The 23,629-nt window shown below is 34.9% G+C and overlaps 1 protein-coding gene across 2 annotated transcripts in view; it reads left to right on the top strand.

Moving 5' to 3' along the window:
* MAGI2 (membrane associated guanylate kinase, WW and PDZ domain containing 2) overlaps window positions 1-23,629 on the top strand; it is a 1,300,621-nt gene that overhangs the window by 40,728 nt on the left and 1,236,264 nt on the right. The gene's annotated exons all lie outside the window — the stretch shown is intronic.

The raw sequence follows: 23,629 nt of genomic DNA, 5'->3' as shown, positions 1-23,629 counted from the left end.
GACTCTGCCCAAGAGACAAGAGAAAAAGTACTTGTGAAAAGAAAAGAGATAGAAGAACAACCTGAGAGGAAGGTTAAGGGCAAGAAAAATCAGCCTGGGTCTCTGCCATGGTGCCATGATGCATAGTTAAAATGTGTGCCTTTATTGAGCACCCACAATGTGTCTATTATTTACAAGGTACTATTGAGGAGATAAAATGATCTTGAAGATAAGGAAGGTCATTGTTTTCTTGACCTTTGTATCATAAATCAAATAACTCAAGGCAGTATATTGTTTAGCCTTTTAACAAAGTTTTTGCCAACTCTTTGAAGAATGGTAGCCATTCTTTCTTCTGATGTCCTGGGAAATTTTACATATTCTATCATAATGTATTCTCATATTGGATTTCTCTCACCAATGATCTGTGAGGCTCCCTGTCACCAATAACAAAAAACATCATAGATAGTGATTGAATGAGTGAATAAATTAATAATGGATAAATGAATAGTATAGACATGGAGCCTGAGTGCTCCAAATGTTGAACAGACTGTATATTGAAGGGGAAAGTGTTTCAACTTGGATAATATTATTGGCTGAGAACAGTGGGAACTGGAGTAAGAAATTTATCTGAGGACATGAAAGGGGGTAAGAAAGAAAGCAGAAACAGGGTAATCTCATATAACAGCACCACACTGAGGGAGGATGAAAGAAGAGAGAACTGACGCAAAGGACTTGGTCCAGAGCCAATCCACATTAGGGGCTCAGGCAGTGTGGCTGGCTCTTTTCTCATTATGTGCACTTCTGAGGTGTAATTAAAGGAGTGGTCGGTCCCCAGCAGCTAGTTCAGTTGTTAAAAGAGGTGTTTGTGCCACTAGCATAACTTGGTTCAGTGAAATTGCTTTGTTTACTGTGATGGTTTTGGTGGAAGAAATAAAAAGAACTCTGATGAATCAACAAAGGACTTTGATATTCACAGCACTTCTTAACTTGACTACTAAAAATCTTACCCACCTTTATATAAAGGGTGGGTAGGATTTTTCATTCACACTTGCTGTAGACATATAGAAAAACTCCTCCTTTGTCTAGTGGACAGAATGGAAAAAAGGAATTATTTGGAAACTAGGTTTATTTGTATGGGGATGTACATTAGTGGTCTGGAAGGAACAAAGCTGCATATAACATCTTAGCTGCCTGCAAAATTGCTTTTAAATATAGACTCAGCCATCCTTGTCCACATTCATTCTTTGAATGAGAATTCAGATTGTTCAATAGTGAAATTGCCTTGTTTTCCAAGTTGTGTCATGGCCATTGGCAATATGCAGGACCATTCTTATCTCTCAAATGGTGACTTAAGAGGAAAATCCAAAATCTCACACTGTGTTCTAAAATTCTTTCATTAGAGATTCAATCATTCTTTTGAAGTTTTGAAGATACTTCCTTCCTCAGGAAGCATCAAATGAAATATAAACATGTCTAAAATGGCAGTGACATAAGCCTTTACTTTTGGCTATCCCTTTAGGGCCATAAGCCCCAAAGGTAAGCCCAGATGGGTATTTTATAGCTCAAAGAATTATAGCTTTTCAGATTCTGAATGGACTATAAAGATTACTGAACCCATTGCCTTCAGTATACAGTTGGGGAGATTGAGACCTAGAGAGGCAGAGTGCTACACACAAAGTTATATAACCCAAAGCTAGTGCCACATCTCCTGACTCCCAACACCAGCTTTTTCTCTGTGTCACACCTTGGTGGGAATCAATCCCCTGCCAAGAGGACAAAGGGAAGGTACTTCTGAGGAGAAGGAAGAGTGATCTGAGGAGGAAGAACAATCTGAGAGAGGACAGTCAAGGGCAACAAAACCCAGCTTGTAACAACGGCAGGATGCCTGGGGCCAGCCTCATAAGGCAATTTAGCCAGCCACCTGGAGAGGTACTGGCAAGCCAAAATATAGCCCTCAATTTCAACAGCACAAAATATGCTGACTTTAAAGATAATACTTTTAGTTTTTTTGTAGTAAATAATTTATATATTTATATGTTTATATCTATATATGTGGAAGAAATAAAGTATATATATTTGTGGAAGAATAAAGAAATATGTTTAATATTTAGAATCAAATAAAAAGGGATATAAAATTACAAAACTCCTTTTTTGTCGTAAATAGCCCTTTTCTGATAAGGACCATTTGTATTAAATAGAAATTAAATATTCACTGGAATATTTAATTCCAGTGAATAAATGCTTCATTGGCAATATAGCACACTGTTGCCACAAGTCCAGATACCCCTCCAAAGATTGCCAACTGCCAACACAGATATGTTTATCATGAACATTGTTACCATTGTGTTGACAATATCAAGCAAAGGCCAAAATAAACATTTCATTAATTGACCAAGTCTGAGTATCTATAAAATTATGAAAAGGAAAATAATGGTGACCTCAAATCCAGTGATCATAATGTATGGTTCAGGTGTGTAGTGATAAATATATATATATCTTCATGAAATTTAAATTCTTTTGTTTTTTAGGGACACAACATGTGAAGTATTCTTAATTATTATTAGCAGTAATTTTGACTCCTAAGTTCTTATAAATATACATTGCAGTGACATAGCACCATACGGTTCTTGGAAATACTGAACAATATCCCCTCAGGGTGCTTTTCTCACTCAGTTGAATGAAAAAAAGATGGAGGTCAATATATCGTATTTCCTTTAGTTTGAAAACATTCTAGTGTGGTCAGGAAAATACAGATCTAATTTATGGAATGAGTGGTTCTTATTTTACAAGTAGTGTTTCACAGGTATATAAATCAGTATCTTAGGAAGTAAATAAATAACTACTTTCCAGAATGAATGATAAATTGATTGAAGTTTTTATCTTTTCTAAAATAAATATTTACACTTAATTTTAAATATTGATTTAATGAAAAAAATATGAAGTGCTCAATTTTTCCTTTTCTGTTTGTTAATATTTATACATTGTTCATATATTTTTGATTGAAGAGCTGGGGATGGTTATGGTAATAAAAGATTTCAATCAAGATTCTACTGTTCATTTTGAGGAAGGAGGTGTTTGTTTTCTATCTACTACTAACTTAGTGTGATAAGAGGTTGTATTAGCTTCTATTGCTGCTGTAACAACCACAAACTTAGAGGTGTAAAACATGACAAATTTATTGTCTTGCATTTCTGGAGGTCAGACGTCCAAAATGGATCTATGTGGGATAAAATCAAGGAGTAGATCAATGGCTGTGTTTCTTCCTGGAGGCTCTGGGGGAAAACTTGTTTCCTTACCTTTTCTACCTTCTAAAAGTCATCTAGTTTCCTTGGCTTAGGTCCCTTTCCTCCATCTATAAAGCTCACAATGTCAGGTTGGTCTTTTCACACTGTCATTTCTCTGTCTTCTGATTCTCACTTCCACCTTTAGAAAACTTCTGTGATTACATTGGGCCCACCTAAGATGATACAGTATAATCTCTGTATTTTTTAAAAAAAGATTTTATTTATTTATCTGAGAGACAGAGAGTATGAAAGTAAGGGGAGAAGCAGAGGGAGAGGGACAAGCAGACTCCATGCTGAGTATGGAGCCCATTGCAGGGCTCAATCCCATGACCTTGAGATCATGACCCTTAACCAAAACCAAGAATCAGACGCTTAACTCACTGAGCCACCCAGGTGCTCCTAATCTCTCTATTCTAAAGTCAGCTGATTAGCAACCTTAATTTCCCTTTGCCATGGAACTTAATATATTCACAGGTTCTGGGGATTAAGACTTAGACCCCTTCGGGGGTCATAATTTTGCCTGCCATAGAGCTCAAAAAGGATGAAATGAAAAGCTCTTACCACCACCTGACAGCAAGCAGCCAGGGATATCATTGCATTTCTGTTAAGAACTTCATGCTGGAACTGTGCATGATTAGTGGACCCAGGGCAATATTTCTCTGATGTGTAGAATGAGGCCCATTTCTTTACCCTTGCCTCATATAGTCAAGGATGCCCAACAGCTAAATATGTGCTGAAGATTATTTACACATTAACTACCAATTATTTGAGCTTATTCCAAAAGAATGCACCTAAATGTACACTAATTGTAGGCAGCTACTACATTCAGATGTAAATTGTTTTGAACAAAATTCAAAATATACCCACATTCAAAAAACATATCTAAATACTACCATATTTTACTTTTTTCTTTGATATGCATTCAAACATTTTAGCAATTAGTATATTAGGTTGGAAATTATTTTTTTCACCTAATGGAATATGGTGATACAAATCCCATGAAATTGATAAAGATGACTAGGGTATTTTATGGTATATGAAGTAATACTATTTATGTCCTTTTTGTTTTTATGGAAGACTAGTCAATTCATTGTTTCTTCTACACAGATTATCTTATCATATTGAGATCAGTCAGTGCCAACTGTTGAGCAGGTGGTTCTTCTTGGCATCTCTGTTGCTTATAAACTTCACCCACATCTTTCTTTACTCAAGAGAGAAAATGCTTTGGTAGTAAAAGACCATGTGACATCACAGTATTTGTGTGTATTAAGCATCCACAATGAACACATAATGAGCAAGGTGCTGTTGGGTGGAATAAAATAAATGCCTGTTTCACCTTTTCCATTTTCATGTTCTTCACTTCCTAATTATCCCTGACCTTTCAAACATTGGATTCAAAAATAATTCGGGTTCAAATTTTGAAGATCACAACTCCTTTAAATTTAGCACTATCAGATTTTCAGTTTTCATAATATATGAAATATATTATACATGAACTCTTATATATAATATTAAATATATTACATCCTAATTTAAAATGACCACTAAATTTGATTAAACTTTGGAAAAATTAGGGAAAGCACTTAGAATACTTACTGTACATAATAAACATTATATAGACCTGGTATTAGTAATAATAGTAGTAATAGTGGTGGTGGTGGTAGTTGTGACTTGAATGCCTTAATTTTATTTTGATTACAATATAAAAGCACCACCCAAATTCCTATATGCATTTTTAATTATTTCTCTATTTATTCTTCTTTCAACATTGTGATTCTGCTCATCGAATATTGTATTCTGGTCATCAAAAAATAAAAATGAAAGTATGTTTCTAAAATCTAGCTGTGTCAGGAATATAGTCAATTACACTGTAATACATTTGGTGACACATAGTAACTACATTTCTTATGCTAAGCATTTCCTATGTATGTAATTGTCAAATCTCTATGTTGTACACCTGAAACTAATACAGTATATATGTCAACTATACTTCATTTAAAAATAAATAAATAAATAAATAAATAATAAATAAAAGCAAAAAAAATCTAGCTATGTCTAATTTATACTAAACATTTAAAGTGATTAACTTTTGGCAGCCATTAATTAGAAATATTGTCCTTTGTTTTTATGAGAAAAAAAAGCTAAGTATTAATGATTAAATTGACTTAGGGCATATAGAGAAATGATAAGACCTGTGAGCTTCATAACTCTTTGCTATCTCTGTTGTAAAAACTAAATAATTTGATACTCTGGTTATTCTGTGCTGTATTCGATGTAATGGGAAAAATGTGTTGTGACATATAACCCCTTTTTCTTCTTGCCTTAGGATGTTACCCATTGTGGAAGAGCTTCTCCTAAATCTTTGTTACATTTATACTGAAATAATCCGCTTTATTCATGTCCCCAAGCTCATGTATGTATAGCAACCTTTAGTTTAATAACATTTCAGGTCTCAAAATAGAGTATTGGTGGTGACAGTCACTTTAATGTAATATGAAAAGGAAAGAACACTAAGGTTACATCTACAAAAGATATTTTGATTACTGACATTCTCTGAGAATATATATATTTTTAATCTTTGGCACTTCTATTAAATACCCAGTTGCAGTGGTAGAAAGGAATAGTAATTTTACTCTTTTTATTGTGACTGTACCTGATGAATGTCATTTTTTTCCTACAGGTAAGTGTGCAGAAATATTGTGTAAATTCACTGAAGCTTGTGTCTGACACTATTCAGCCTATATTTCCGTAAAGGGTTTTCTTTGGATTTTTATCTGAAATAACTCAGCTTTTATTATGTGGTGACAGCTGTTTGGGATTACATGCATTTTCTGGGCAAGTTAAACCTTGGTGCTGTATTTATTAGTCGTTTTATTTTTTTCTGGATAATGCTCAAGGCATTGCATTGAATTCGTCTTAGAATCCACTGTTTTACCTTAGTTGTTTTAACCAGCTAGTATCATTTTAAGTCCTTAGATTAATAACCTACAGACTTGAAATTTGGGATTTGAAGGAAATGCAGATTCCTCAGTTTGTTTTCTACTGTGGAATCACACCATGTGAAGTCCCCCATAAGTTCCCATTTTACTTCTTTCTGCATCCATTTTTTTGGTACTAAATTTTGAATTTGCCTCATGCTTTTGATATTTCTCTTTTGCTTATCACCAGTTCTTCTTGATATACATGTTTCTCTTTTGTCAGCTATTTTCTCCCTCCCTCATGGTAACAACAGGTCATCATTTTTTTCCTACTAAATTTTCCAACTCACCTCATACTTTTGACACGTACATTTCTCTTCCACTACTCCTTAAATTTTTTTTTCATATACACATTTTTGTTTAGTTACTTGTTTTATCGTAGTTCTCTTTCTCTCTTGTCTCTGTAGCATCTCTACCCCATGGTATTATCTGTGCTTCCTTTGGAAGTTTAGATATTCTTTTCCAACTTTGATTGCAGCGATTTCTGTTCAGTATTTTGTTCTCCATATCTTAATGATGTATGTTGATATATTTCTTATTTAAAATATATTTTAGGGGAGCCTGGGTGGTGCAGTGGGTTAAGCATTGGACTCTTGGTTTTGGCTCAGGTGGTGATCTCAGGGTTGTAAGATCGAGCCCCATGTCGGGCTCCATGCTCAGTGTGGAGTCTGCTTGAGATTCTCCCTCCCTCTTCCGCTACCCCTCCTGCTCATGCTCTCTCTCTCTTTCTCTCACTCTTTCAAATAAATAAATAAATCTTTTAAAAAAATATATATATATACATATATATATTTTATTAGGCAGTTTGTAAAATGGATTCAATTGTACATTGTTTCTCATTTATAATCATTATCATAATAGTTTCATTTTCCTTAGGAGATATACTGGGAAAGGAATAGAGCACATGAATAGCTTCTGTTGTTCCAATTCTAACAGTATGAAAATCATTTAGTAGTAGTAAACTTTAGCTGTAGTAAAATCCAGGTTTCCAGGCTAGGCTATTGCTATTTATAGCTTTTGAAATGGAGCATAATATTAGCTATCTCACAAAAGCCATGCCAAGGTGAATAAATGGAAAAGCTTTATTAAAAGGCTTAAGTGTGAAAATATTATTTAAGTGGTTAAGTGTTATAAAAGTACCTTTTTAAAATTTACTGTCTCTCTGAGAGAGGCACGTATGAATTTAAAGGTTCATAATATAAAAATATGCAAATATAAAACATAGACTTTATGTACCTTTTATATACCACATATAAGTGGAAATCCAAAGTTATTTGCATCTAATTGCCTTTAAAAATGAATATATTATATTGTTCTTGTGATAAATGTGTTTGGATCTTAGGACTAATTTAAAGTTTATATCTTAGAACATATGGATGGTCATATTTGTACTTTTTGGCAAAAGTTTCTTTTCCTCCCAAAACTGAGTTTTGATTAGAGAAGGCTTGACACTTACCACTGACCAAAATTTTCACAAAATGGAAACCCATGGCAGTGTTCTTCAAACCAGCCTCTTATATAGATGAGAAAGCCAAACCTGGAAATATGAAGTGACTTGCCCATTTCACATAGCAGCTAGAATCTGCACAAATTAGAACAAACAAGTTCATGTGATCCTAGTTAACTTACGGTTCAGAAGGAACTTTTGTGTTTACATCAAACCTCTTCTTGGAAGTAAACAGTTGATGCTAGAGATGGAAAAATCCATACTGAGGTATAGGGACTAGTTAAGGCTAGGAACCAGGGTAATACAGCTTTCAGAGTATGTAGGAGCTACTTAGTGCCCTGGAAAAATGACCATGTGGAGGTTTTCTTTATGGCAGCAATTATACATCAGTTCCACTTCAAGATTTATCTTTCCTAGCCTTTCATCAATTCTGAATAGATACATGGATATGAATATTGGGTCCAGGTTTAGAAATGCAAAATTCATCATTGTGATTCCAAAGCAATTTCATTTTGTACTGTGATTACATTTTACAAATAACATAATGATTTTACCTCGGTCTGTAAAACTTGTGTGGATACTTCTTTTGTCTTTTTCTTTAATAATCAATTTTTCTAAGTCAAGAAGCAAAACCATCTCAAAATTGTTGGTAGTATTGTGCCACAAGGAAGGGGTTCCTGGACAGTTAGAAGACCATAGGTATTTCACAAAGCTGGTATTAGCATTTGCTTTCTACATTTTTTGTATCCTATGATTCCCCACAAAGTCTTATCTTTTAAGAGGTGCTCCTAGCAAATTGATAACTGATCAAAAATTTAACTCCATTTTCAACTCTGTTTTGGAGCATCTTTCATGTAGTAGGCTGAATGATGTTCATTTCTATTTTCCCCACAGCCCTTCACATGGGGCTTTACATATAATAGACTTATAAATGTTTGCTAAATGCGGACCGATGAGCTAACGACAAATATGAGAGGTCCTTAAATAACCCAAAAGCAGAAAATTCAGACCATGAAAGATCTAGAGTTGATTATATTGTCTTTTTTGGGAAACTCATTAGCTATGAATTACGGAACCTGTTTATTGACATAAACTTTCAGTCTCCCTATTTAGCCTCCCATCCTATGAAGAAATTCTCCTCTAAATACAGCTTACAGTTTGCAATGCAGCCAGATCTCCATTCTTCCACTGATAGATAACTACTGCCTAGAAACCTCTAGTCCTATTTCTATTATTTCTAGTTGTTAAAATGTAGTTAAGGAAGAGCTGCATTCTAATAACTTGCCACCCTCTGGCTATAGTTGCATATTTTGATTGAAATAATATTAAAACTAGCACCACATTATAAACCTCTATTTGAAGTCATTTGAAATGTTTTTCAAATCCATTATCATCCTGCCTATAATAACTTATTTTACTCTAATATGTTAATGTCTGTTTGTACTCTTCTCTGTATTAAATAAAGATTTATGAATTCCAACTATAAAAGAAATACCCTCATCAATACAGACATTCTTCTTTAAGTATATTCTTTGATGGAATTTACACAGGAAATTTCAGTTTCTAAACTCTTAGAAATTTTACCTATTTATTTAGATAATTCCATATAGTCAAATACACAAGATTGGGGAAAAATCACTTATCTTCATATAATATTATTTGGTAGCTTAAATTCTTGTTTTATTATAAACTACAAAGGACTCCATTTCTTTGCATTGTGATTACAAGGTCATTCTTGCTCTAGAGTGGAGCCCCCTAGAGGGTAATGTGATGTGTCTCTTATCAGCACAAAGGATATTTTAGGCTCTCAAAAATATTAGATCAGTCAGTCATCAAGGATATTTTCTCTGACCCAGTTTACTTAAGTGATTTATATGGAACTTAAAAGTTTAGTGTCTAAAATTACTCCTGATATTGAACCTGTTTTTTTTTTTTTTAATTTGTTTTAGGTCCCATGGAACTCATTTTAAGTTCAGAGCTTCCATGGACTTAAAGGCCTAGGTACCATGATGATCTCTATACAGATATAACAAAGAGCATACTACAGCTCTTGAGGCATGGAGGGAAATGTGCAGGGAACCATAGAGAAACCATAGTGGAGTTAGGGTCCTATTTGAATTTTTGTTTCCAAAGGTGAAGAATCTAATAATAAGTGTTAATGAGGATTGCTATCTTTTTCTGAATTTATAAACTATAGAATTTGGCCAATGCTGTCTGAACACACTGTTAATCCTTTGTTATTCATTAGAATTTTGACAGAAAAAGTTAAATTTTGACACACAGAAAGGAAGAACAAGGTTCCCCCATGTATTTATGAATGATAACACTTGAGTAGATAAACTCCATTGCTTTCTTCAAGCTAACCCTTAACATTTGCATGCCCTGACGCAAAAGTTCAGATGGAGGCCCACATGAGTCAAGTCTAAATATTTAAAATTATAAAGCAAGCTAACAAGTCTGTTAAATTGTATATGATCTGTCTCCTGTCTTAACCAATACAGCTTTGCAATGACTAGGAAGGCCATATTCAAATTAAGAATTTTCTTTCACCTTGTAGTTTCATGGAAGAATCAAATTCCCCATTATTGGTCCATAGCTTGTTCTGTTTCTCTTTCTATCCTGAAATCCAACACTACAAGGGAACTCATAGGTACTCATATGGGCACTTAGCCTGTATGGCCAATCTCTGGCTGCACTCCTAATCCTTGACCAAATACCCCCATTTGGTCTTCCTTGGGCCATAGTATGCATGTGGATACACACATGGATGAGATTCCCCTTAGGATCAGAATGGACGTGAGGAAGATCAAGTCCATTTAGATAAGGAATTTGGGAATTCTGGACAACCTGAGAATGATTTATATAAAAAATTTGGGTGGACTTTGGGTGTGTAAGACCCTAAGGCCTCTGGAGGGTTGTGACTGGACAAACACCATGTCAATGGATCTAGGACAGGTGCTTTTCTTGCCTGGGTCTAATGATTATCTGGCTTTTTAAAAAATTTCTCCCAGAAATTGTTCTTGGGAAATATACAAATGTGTGTGATGAAAAGAGTTGTCATCGTGGTTTCTGAAAGAAAGGTATTAATATAACTCAAAAGGAAGTATCAGAGACAGAAATTAATGCAAAAGCCTATGACAAGGAGTAAGCCTATTTTAGGTCTTGATTTTCTTTACCATTTACCTCAACCCAAGTTTCCCTTTTGTGAGTAGAGGTATTAATAAGACTGTGTAAGAACCTGCTTATTGGGATGCCTGGGTGGCTCAGTTGCTTAAACATCTGCCTTCAGCTCAGGCCATGAACCCACGGTCCTGAGATCAAGCCCCACATTGGGCTCCCTGCTCAGCCGGGAGCCTGCTTCTCCCTCTCTCTCTGCCTGCCGCTCTGCCTACTTGTGCTTTCTCTCTCTGTCAAATAAATAAATAAAATCTTAAAAAAAAAGAACCTGCTCATCATTGGTAGAAAAACTGAGAATGAAATTCATAGTTGTGTCCTTGTCGGATGTCATTTACCAGCTGTTGGGGTCCTAGAACTAGGCTGTCAGTTAGTTTGAGAAGCAGGTGGCTATAAGTAGTTCTTCAGGTAAACATTAATGTTGTCATCCCTGTCTATGGGAGAGTTAAAGAGAGCTTTTTTCAGTTCCTTTAGTGGTCCTTGAAAATGCCTTTGGCTTTTTGTCATCAAATCTCAGCAGGTGCCAGAGTGCTGCAGGTTTCCACATTTAATACTGCAGTTTTCATCGGTAGACATTCATATCCTATAGTGATCTATGTTATTGCAGTTGCTCATGTTTTACATAGTATAACCATCTCTGTCAGATTTAATGTTGACTTAGATTTACATTATGTTCACTCTATATTTTGAAAATATCTTTTCTTCAAAGTTTTAATAGTCATTTTTACATTGGCTAGATTCAATTTGAGATCACTTCTGTGTGTGCTTGGGAAGTAGAACATGAGTTTAGATTTTGAAATTTTCATTTTTGGCAAGCATAGAACAGGATGTGGCCTAGTTTCAAATGTTTATTTGAAACAAAAATTTAACTGGAATTGAATACTGTGCTTTCTGGATAGGGTTCATAAAATTTTTGACTGGTTGTTTTTGCACCTAAAATATGTATTCTTACACTTTGTCCAGAAATTATTTTTTAATAATTTTAAAGAGATTACTACTGAGCTTTTTCTCTTTTTTTTAAATTTAATTTTATTATGTTATGTTAGTCACCATACATTACATCATTAGTTTTTGATGTAGTGTTCCATGATTCATTGTTTGCATATAACACCCAGTGTTCCATTCAATATGTGCCCTCCTTAATACCCATCACTGGGCTAACCCATCCCCCACCATCCTTCTCTCTAAAATCCCCAGTTTGTTTCTCAGAGTCCATAGTCTCTCATGGTTCATCTCCCCCTCCGATTTCCCCCCCTTTATTTTTCCCTTCCTACTATCTTCTCTCTCTTTTTTTTTTAACATATAATGTATTATTTGTTTCAGAGGTACAGGTCTGTGATGCATCAGTCTTACACAATTCATACTGCTCACCATACTGAGCTTTCTTTTTAAAGAAGGCAAGAAAGGCTTTTTTTTAAAGGTGTTAGCATTTTTATTGTATTTCCTGCATTATTTATGAAAATATTCATGCAATCAGAAAACTAATAGGTGATATATTTATTAAATATTAAGAGAACATGCTATAAATCTTTATATACTGTTAAAAAGCGTGACGTAGACAAATCTTCAATAAAAGCACAAGTCACAAATACATGGGGGGAAAACCTATTATTTGAAATGTTTTAGTAGAGAAACACTAAGATTTCCCCCAATTTTTATTAAACATTGACTCAGAAATAGCAATAAAAACAATAGTAAAAATTTCAAGTGCATACCATATTATGCAAACATGTGTTTGTGTGTGTGTTAGGAACTGTTCTAAGCACTTTATATGCCTTATCACATTTAAACCCACTGAAATAGGTGCTGTTTTTGTCTCTACATCACAAGTGAGGAAACTGAGGCACAGAGCACATAGGGATTTGGCCAAGGTCACACAATAGTATGTGGTGAATATGAAATTTGAACCAATCATTCTGATTTTCTTCAATAATTGCCCTTGGAAAGTTACAAAATTAATAAAGCATGGTAACCCAGTAGACACTGAAAACATTTTTAAGTGAAGAAATACTGGAAAGAATAGTAGTAGTTCATTTTCCTGCATACCTTTGGGTATATGAAAAGCACCAGACTTAGAAGAGGGAGTTTCAGTTCTGGTCTTAGTTTGCCGCTCTCTGGCTGTGTGGTACTAAACAGCTCACCTCACCCTCTCTGAGCTTCAATTTTCTCATATATATATATAATATAGAGAGTGATATTGTTTCACTGAGTTAGTATGAGGATTTAATTAGGCATTGTATAACCTATTTTCTTCATAATAATTTTGAAAACATAGTTAGGCAGATAGAAAAGCATCCTGCCCTCCTTCCTGCCTCCATCTGTGAGCCTTAGGTTTCAAGGAAAAATGGGAGGGTTGAGCCAGATGACGTCAGTTTTCTAGTGAACCCTGTGGTTCCTATAAACATTGCAGCTCCTTTTTTAAAATCCATTATTTCACTGCAACTAAACTTAATCGTCAGTTATTTCATTAAAACTTAATCTTGGGTTTTGAAGACTGTATTTTTGTAGTTATTTTCACAGAACCATAAAGCTTAGAAATAATGTGAAAGGCTGAAAATTCAAAATTCCAGGACAGCTAGAAGCGTATTCAGGTTTTATTGAATCCTGTTTTAGAGATTTTTTTTATTTGTTTTGTTTTAGAGATTTTCACATAGCTGATTGTAATGTTCACAATATTTGGAACCACTAATGTTTTTCTATTCTTTATCTAAATCTTCCTTACAAAATTTAAGTCTCTTCTTTACTTGAGAGTTATTTAGTGAAGTAGGGACATACCCAACTTAGCTGAGTCACTTTGCTATGTTTTCATGTTTGTAAAACAGTTATTTTCTATTCCTTTGTCATTTCTATAAGTTTCAGAGACTTTCTATTAATCATAAGTGCATGCCCAAACTGATCAGTAAATATCGGGTAGTAAGTATATATTCCTGTTTCTACATCTATCTCATTTTTTTAAAAATCTCAGCATGCTTATATTAGAATATCAATATAGTAAGAACTCATGTATTTATTCATTACTTTTATCATTTTGGAGTTCTCTGTCCTTATTTGTGCTCTGTATCTAAGTTTGGACTTTTATCCCTCAAGCTAATCTGGCATCTAAACAACTGCAAAAGATTGAGGGCATGTGTCCTTTTTCCTAATTTAATTAAAAGTCAACAGATAACAAACAAGCAATATGGCATAGTTATAACTTATTAGAAAATGATACCTGAGAACAAACTGCCGTTTTTTGTTACTTTTCAAGTGAGGATATCCTTTATTCTGCCTGAAAAGTGATGTTGCCTAAATGAGAGAAGGAGCATATTCTTAAAATTATTCATTCAATAAGTTTTGATATGATGCTATATAGGTGATAGCAAGTGCTAGTAAAACAATATACCAAGAACTGTTTGTGAATATATTAACCATGGCCTATGCTCAAATGGGAAAAATTTAATATAACATATGTGTCTGTACACAAATCAATACTGTTTGTGGGGTTGTTTTCAGTTATAAATGTAATCTGTATATAATAGGGCATAACACTTTTTTTGCTTATTCATCAAAAATGAATATAAAAATCTGAAAATTCCTACTAATACATAATAAAAATATACTTAATTTTTTAAAATTTATTTGAGACAGAGAGAATGAGAGAGAGAGAGAGAGAGAGAGCACATGAGAGGGGGGAGGGTCAGAGGGAGAAGCAGACTCTCCGCCGAGCAGGGAGCCCAATGCAGGACTCGATCCCGGGACTCCAGGATCATGACCTGAGCCGAAGGCAGTCGCTTAACCAACTGAGCCACCCAGGCGCCCATACTTAATTTTTTTAAATTGAAGTATACACAATGTTACATTAGTTTCAGCTATACAACATAGTGATTCCACAAGTTTATTTGTTATGCTATGCTCACCACAAGTATAACTACCATCTGTTACCATACCATTGCCTGTATTCCTTATGTTGTACATTTTATTCATTTTCTAACTGGAAGTCTGTATCTTCCTCTCCCTTTCATCTCTGGCAACTGTCAGTTCTGTACGTATGATTGTTTCTGCTTTCTGTTTCTTTGTTTTGTTTTTTTGAATACCATATGTAAGTGAAATCATATGTTATTTGTCTTTCTCTTTCTGATTTATTTAACTTAGCATAATATTCTCTAGATCCGTCCATGTTGTTGCAGATGGCAAGATTTCATCCTTTTTTATGACTGAGTAATATTCCATCATATATACCACATCTTTATCCATCTATCTATTGATTAGCACTTGGGTTGCTTCCATATCTCAGCTCTTGTAAATAGTGCTGCAGTAAACATAAGAGTGCAGATATCTTTTCAAATTAGTGTTTTCATTTTCTTTGGGTAAATACCCAGTAGCAGATTTACTGGACCATATGGTGTTTCTATTTTTAATTTTTTGAGGAACCTCCATAATATTTTCTACAGTGGCCACACCAATTTACATTCCCACCAATAGTGTAAGAGGGTTCCAGTAAAAATATACTTTGATGATACTAGGTATTCAACCTAGGATTATGTGACTTAAACAAATACATGAAATACATTAAGTATACCAATAACTGGTCCTATGTATCTCCATAATTAAAATCACAGTCAGGGGTGTCTAATAACAGCACTTCACCTAACAGGAATGTAGCCACCATAATGGGCATGGGCACTTCTAAAGAACTGCTCATCTTTTGGAAAGCTATGCAGGTAGAATATGCATATGTAGGCCGTAGTTAGAGGAAAAATTGATGGTGTGCTAAATCAAGTAGGTGTGTCATTTAGGAAAATTACTTTTATTGGGGAGGTGTAATTACATGAGTCCAAAGAACAAATATACTTAAATGCACTAGGAATTATAATGTATGTCATGACAAAGAAATAAACAATTGCTGAAAATTAGCTAAAGAACACTATTTCCATTCTTTCAGTTTATTTTAGAGACTTCTGTAGTGAAGTTATAGGAAAAGATTTTATTCTGCTCCTTTCTATACATTTATTCCTTTGAGTATATGTTAACTGAGAGCTATAAATAACTTGCCTTTGCAGATAGCTTTTGTAACTCTAAGGATGAAAAGCTAAGTCAGCACTATGGCCTTTGCTTTTGTTTTTTGTTTTTAAGGAATGATTTCCTTTTCCAAACTATTTTTATTACACATGTATTTTAATGTGCATGTTTACCTTATTAAGGATTCTTATACTCACAACAGTGTGTTGAAACATGATTTCACTAATTCACTAATACTATCCACTTTGGTAACATTGCTGTTCTATAGTTCCTGCAATATGTATCATTTTCATTAGAGCCCTTCTTCCTGTTTTCTATAGGCATGTCAATTTTTGAAGAGAAAAATAGAAAAATAAAGAAGAGGAGAGAAAAATGGGCTTATGTTGATATAGAACAGTATGGCCCATGAATTCAAAATCATAATCCCTACTCTCCCTGACAACCTTTGCTAAACTCAAGTATATTTTCCTGTGTTTCGCATTGGATCCAATAAAATCGGACTAGAATATTTTTCTAAAGGTTTTGATTGTACACGGCACAGTTGCCTTGAAGCTAAATAGGCACTATACTGTATTCTTTAGAAGTATTAACAGATACATAGCAATCTTTGGACATATAAATAAGATTTGGAAAACAATTTAAGAATTAAAAAAAATTTAACAGGATCTTTTTCAAGCAAGTGCTTAATATTTACTGCAGTGTCCCCTTTCAGACTGCATTTGATTATACATGTTGAAAATGTAACTTATTAGAATATATGGGAAACATAGCCTCAGTAGTCAAGGATTAAGATCTTGCCAAGAATTAAAGGTTCTTAAACTAGAGCATAATCTACCAATTACCCGAAAGACACATGGAGAGACTATCTGCAGATAGGCTTTCTTCTGAAAGGATTCCATTTGCCTTTGTAGCTTTTCCCTTGTGGGTGTTGAGTATGTATTTCCAGAAATGTAATAACTGTACCTAATCTTTACCTAACCACAAGGCTGCTCTCTATAACCCTTGACAGTGATATATCTGAACCTACCATCCACTAAGAAATAAGCCCCAGACCTGGTGTTTCTGGCATGAGTTAGAATAATACAACCAGGTAAATGGAAGGAGACCCCAAATTCAGTGATTTTGGATAAAGTATTATTTGAGAAATGGAAGTATTTTGCTGAGCTCCATTAAGAGAAAAGGAATATTTTGAACCTAGAATATCTAAACTAATTTAGGGTTCTTAGAGAAATTTGATCTGAGCTCCAAGGCAATAGTAAACTATATTCATGAGTTTTACCTACTTTATTTCTGTACTTTGCTATAGATCAATTCTGTTTTTACTTGTAATTTCCTTGATAATACCCTTTGAATCAGAAACATTAGTTCAGGAAAAAAAAATTGGATAGCTTCAGTCCTTTAGATTAACAGTTTAAATGAGTTAATAGAAACCCTGTGTTTAAATTGCACAATCACTTGAAGGAAGAAAATACACTTGAAGTTTTCATGGGTGAGGAGATTTCACTGGTGCTAGAAAGCATTTTACTTGTATGGAAGTAATTGGTTTAGGTTTAGAACACAACTTCCTGTCCAGATAAATTAATCACTGATGAAAAACAATACTATAGGATACTCATCCAAAGCTTACGTTGTTCAATTATACTTGACTGCTTTTTATCAGGGAAATTAAAGGCTATAGTGACACTGACAGATTTGGGGATTTGTCTCAAGACATGCCTCTCACAAACATCAGGAGCCCACTGAATACTACAGCCAGTAAAATGCAAGAGGAAAATTTGGGCCTTAAGACAGAAGATGAAGGAACAAAAAAGGAGTGAGAGACAGACCAAATATGCACTGCATAATGCTCTGTCCTAAGCTTCTAAAAAAGAAGAACTTGGTGTAAAAACTAAACTCTCACCATGTAGTCTGCTTGAAATAATTTTTATAATAATAATAATAACAGAATAGTACATTAAAATTTGTAGGTCTAGGGACTCCTGGGTGGCTCAGTGGTTAGGCAACTGCCTTCGGCTCAGGTCATGATCCTGGAGTCCCGGGATCGAGTCCCACATCGGGCTCCCTGCTCAGGAGGGAGTCTGCTTCTCCCTCTGACGCTCTTCCCTCTCATACTCTCTGGCTCTCATTCTCTCTCTCTCAAATAAATAAATAAAATCTTAAAAAAAAATTGTAGGTCTATTTCCAGTGATAAATTGTTTTTAAATTAAACTTGTTTTTTTGAAAGTTCCAAAGTCAGAATTCTAATTAGATATTTTTTGAAGGAAAACATTTGAATTTAGATAGACCCTGTTGATCTTATTTCACTGTTATGTTTGATTAGTTGTGCTGGTCACCGTGTCACTATCAGAAAGCAGATATGTTTGGAAAATGCATGTGACTAGAGTCTTGCATAGAGTAGTGACCGTAAGTAACCATTTATTACACCAAGATACATGAATTAAAGAAGAAAGTGAACAAAGGTAAAAAGCACATGGACAGAAAAATGTGAGAATAATTGTGTAATGTAGGACATTCTAAGCATAAAAATAAAAGAAGATATAAGGGGGAAAGTTCAAATAAATTTGATCCTCTAAAATTTTTAAAAAATTTTTAACTGCTTTGTATGATAAAATACTATAAATAACATCCTGAAATGAGATATTTGCAATATATATGATAGGTGGGAATCCAATAAACTTAATATGTAATGCATACTTTTAAATCACAAAAAGGCATATACCCCAGAAGGGTTGGCAGGGGAAGGATGAGCAAAAGGTATGGAAACAATTCCTAAAAATAGAAATAAAATATGTTTTTCAAGTTATTAAACAAAGAATTGCTAATAAAAAACAAGTGTGTGTGATCATTGTTATCTATCAGATTAACGAAGATCAAGATATTATTGCTAACTGCTGGTTAGAGTGTGGTAAGACCAATGCACATATGCACCAATTTGAGGAAATTTGTGAAAACCAGCTTAGAAGTATACACATTTATAAATATTGATACAAAAGATTTGTGGTTAAAAAAATCAATATAAATTTAAGAGTAGGGAAGGAGTTAAATAGTGGTGCAAACAGGAAATTTTAAGCAACTATTAAAAATTGTAATTTTAAAGAGAATTTAGTGTTACAAAAAAATGTTCCTATTGCAATTAAATATGAGAACGATAAAATCTATGTTATCTGAAGCTATTTTATTTTTAACATATACAAATACATACATGTACATATAATCTATGTAATTACATATAGATAGATACTAAAATAAAATATGCAGGAAATATAAATAATGGGTAAATCCAAAAAGTGAATCCTATGGATCAATTTTCCCTTTAATTTTCAAATTTAATAAAACACACACACATATTACTATTGTAATCAAAAAAGTAAAGGAAAATATTATAAGAAAAATAGGAAACAGAATTTTATGTACATCGTTAATAAGGATATAAAGAAATCATTTTAATTCACATCCAATTTCTATCTTTTTTTAAAGTTTTCACACTTGTAATTTTTACTTTTTAAGTGCCTTTAAAAACACCAACCTTCAAGCTGTTCCATTTAGTGTATGTGGAATGTGATGTATCTCCAGGGCCGTGCTGTCAATTTTAAGAAGAATAATGTTATGAATAATGTGAATATTTTCATTGAATATAAGCCTTTTAAAAGTAGTTTCCTTTAGGACCTACAGTACCTACTTCTTTTATTCCATAGCTTGCTCACTAATGTAGAATTCTGTGTGTTAGAGAGTTTAGTTTTCTTCCCATGCACAGGTAATTAGGGTAGTACATGCTCTCTAAACCCACAAGATATTAATTGGCATAATTAAAATTAATTTCCGATTTCAAATTGGAACTGTATATGGCCATTGGTAGAGTCTCTTGTTCCTCAGCAGGAAACTTTTTCAATGACTGAATTATATTAAGAATGTCATCTAAAGAATGAACTCAAGGACATGAGAGCAAGCGCCTCCTTAAATTTGTTACCCTAAACACACCCCTTGCCTCTCCCTAACCAGGCAGATTTTCTTGGTCAACAGGCAGTTCTCCTCCAGATGATTCAGGAATTGATCTCCTTCTGTTCTATGGCTCTGCCACCATCAGGTCCTTCTTGTCCTCTGTACCCATCAGGTAGAAGGAAAAGGAGAGCAGGGAATGGGCAGACACCTCTTAAGAGCATAGCCTATTTAAGTGACAACATTTTATTACCGGGGAGGAGTCATATGGCTGGACCTAACTATAAGGGATGCTGGCAAAGTGTAATCTAGTTGTGCGCCCAGGAAGGAAAGGAAATGGATTTTTGGTGAAAGTTAACAGTCTTATTGTTATTGTATCAGTTGCTCTGCTAAGTGATAGGATAACACTGATAGGTGATTCAAGTCTCTATAGACTCTAGAAAACCCCTAGTCTCACAGGACAGAGACAACTACATACATATAATTCTTTTTTTAAATTTTTAAAAAATTTCTTATTGTTATGTTAATCACCATACATTACATCGTTAGCTTTTGATGTAGTGTTCCATGATTCATTGTTTGTGCATAACACCCAGTGCTCCGTGCAGAACGTACCCTTTTTAATACCCATCACCAGGCTAACCGATCCTCCAACCCTCTCCCCTCTAGAACCCTCAGTTTGTTTTTCAGAGTCCATAGTCTCTCATGGTTCGTCTCCCCCTCCGATTTCCCAGCCTTCATTCTTCCCCTCCTGCTATCTTCTTCTTCTTTTTTTTTTTTCTTAACATATATTACATTATTTGTTTCAGAGGTACAGATCTGTGATTCAACAGTCTTGCACAATTCACAACGCTCACCATAGCACATACCCTCCCCAATGTCTATCACCCAGCCACCCCATCCCTCCCACCCCCCGACTCCAGCAACCCTCAGTTTGTTTCCTGAGATTAAGAATTCTTCATATCAGTGAGGTCATATGATACATGTCTTTCTCTGATTGACTTATTTCGCTCAGCATAACACCCTCCAGTTCCATCCACGTCATTGAAAATGGAAAGATCTCATTCCTTTTGATGGCTGCATAATATTCCATTGTGTATATATACCACATCTTCTTTATCCATTCATCTGTCGTTGGACATCTTGGCTCTTTCCACAGTTTGGCTATCGTGGACATTGCTGCTATAAACATCGGGGTGCACATACCCCTTCGGATCCCTACATTTGTATCTTTGTGGTAAATACCCAGTAGTGCAATTGCTGGATCGTATGGTAGCTCTATTTTCAACTTTTTGAGGAACCTCCATACTGTTTTCCAGAGTGGTTGCACCAGCTTGCATTCCCACCAACCGTGTAGGAGGGTTCCCCTTTCTCCGCATCCCCGCCAACATCTGTTGTTTCCTGACTTGTTAATTCTAGCCATTCTGACTGGTGTGAGGTGGTATCTCATAGAGGTTTTGATTTGGATTTCCCTGATGCCGAGTGATATTGAGCACTTTTTCATGTGTCTGTTGGCCATTTGGATGTCTTCTTTGGAAAAATGTCTGTTCATGTCTTCTGCCCATTTCTTGATTGGATCATCTGTTCTTTGGGTGTTGAGTTTGAGAAGTTCTTTATAGATTTTGGATACTAGCCCTTTATCTGATATGTCATTTGCAAATATCTTCTCCCATTTTGTCGGTTGTCTTTTGGTTTTGTTGACTGTTTCTTTGGCTCTGCAAAAGCTTTTTATTTTATTTTATTTTATTTTAATTTTTTATTGTTATGTTAATCACCATACATTACATCATTAGTTTTTGATGCAGTGTTCCATGATTCATTGTTTGTTCATAACACCCAGTGCTCCATGCAGAACGTGCCCTCCTCAATACCCATCACCAGGCTAACCCATCCCCCTACCCTCCTCCCCTCTAGAACCCTCAGTTTGTTTTTCAGAGTCCATTGTCTCTCATGGTTCATCTCCCCCTCTGACTTACTCCCCTTCATTCTTCCTCTCCTGTTATCTTCTTTTCTTTTTTCTTAAAATATGTTGCGTTATTTGTTTCAGAAGTACAGATCTGTGATTCAACAGTCTGGCTGTGCAAAAGCTTTTTATCTTGATAAGGTCCCCATAGTTCATTTTTGTGCTAGCTTCCCTTGCCTTTGGCGATGTTTCTAGGAAGAAGTTGCTGTGGCTGAGGTCGAAAAGGTTGCAGCCTGTGTTCTCCTTTAGGATTTTGATGGACTCCTGTCTCATATTTAGGTCTTTCAACCATTTTGAGTCTATTTTTGTGTGTGGTGTAAGGAAGTGGTCCAGTTTCATTCTTCTGCATGTGGCTGTCCAATTTTCGCAACACCATTTGTGAAGAGACTGTCTTTTTTCCATTGGACATGCTTTCCTGCTTTGTCAAAGATTAGTTGACCATAGAGTTGAGGGTCCATTTCTGGGCTCTCTATTCTGTTCCATTGATCTATGTGTCTGGTTTTGTGCCAGTACCATACTGTCTTGATGATGACAGGTTTGTAATAGAGCTGGAAGTCTGAAATTGTGATGCCGCCAGCTTTGCTTTTCTTTTTCAACATTCCTCTGGCTATTCGGGGTCTTTCTGGTTCTATACAAATTTTAGGATTATTTGTTCCATTTCTTTGAAAAAAGTGGATGGTATTTTGATGGGGATTGCAATGAATGTATAGATTGCTCTAGGTAGCATTGACATCTTCACAATATTTTTTCTTCCAATCCATGAGCATGGAACGTTTTTCCATTTCTTTGTGTCTTCCTCAATTTCTTTCATGAGTATTTTATAGTCTTCTGAGTACAGATCCTTTGCCTCTTTGGTTAGATTTATTCCTAGGTATCTTATGGTTTTGGGTGCAATTGTAAATGGGATCGACTCCTTGATTTCTCTCTCTTCTGTCTTGTTGGTGTATAGGAATGCCACTGATTTCTGTGCATTGATTTTATATCCTGCCACTTTACTGAATTCCTGTATGAGTTCTAGCAGTTTTGGGGTGGAGTCTTTTGGGTTTTCCACATAAAGTATCATATAATCTGCAAACAGTGAGAGTTTGACTTCTTCTTTGCCAATTTGGATGCCTTTGATTTCTTTTTGTTGTCTGATTGCTATGGCTAGGACTTCTAATACTATGTTGAATAGCAGTGGTGATAGTGGACATCCTTTCCACATTCCTGACCTTAAGGGAAAGCTCTCAGTTTTTCCCCATTGAGAATGATATTCGCTGTAAGTTTTTCATAGATGGTTTTTATGATATTGAGGTATATACCCTCTATCCCTATACTCTGAAGAGTTCTGATCAAGAAAGGATACTGTACTTTGTACATACATATAATTCTGATGGAAAATATCCATAGGTGTGTCTTTGTACAGGCTCTTCTTTAGAGCATTATCTACAGAGTCATGCTTTAGTCTATATTTAGATGATCTCCTTTGTTCATTCATTTATTAATTTATTCAGCATTCTCTTCATGATGAGTGGTCTGCATAGCCGCTCTAGAGCATTTGAGGAAAGGAGAGAGAAAAACGAACTCACATGCATGAAGGAGGGTTTAACAGCCAGTGATAAAGAATCACGCACCTGATTTTATATTGAGGTTCATATCTGTATGTTCTGTGGAAGTTGGAAATAATGGATTATTTACAATATTCAGAATGATCTTAATGAAAGTAGTTAAATGTAAATAGAACCTTGATGGAATTGCAGAACTTCAATTTTTAGAGGTGAGAATAGGAAATGACACTCCAAACATGAGGAGCAACATGAGTCCTTTTACATTGTAGAGTCCCAGTGCGAAACTCTCTGGGGAAAGAAGTCAAATTACAGGACACAGTCCT

This window comes from Eumetopias jubatus, unplaced genomic scaffold (genome assembly GCF_037043125.1).
Source record: "Eumetopias jubatus isolate StellerSeaLion01/CBP00866 unplaced genomic scaffold, mEumJub1_p1.0 scaffold_14, whole genome shotgun sequence".
Lineage (NCBI taxonomy): Eukaryota > Metazoa > Chordata > Mammalia > Carnivora > Otariidae > Eumetopias > Eumetopias jubatus.
The sequence above is the reverse complement of the archived record's forward strand: the minus strand, read 5'-3'. Positions and strand labels throughout refer to the sequence as shown.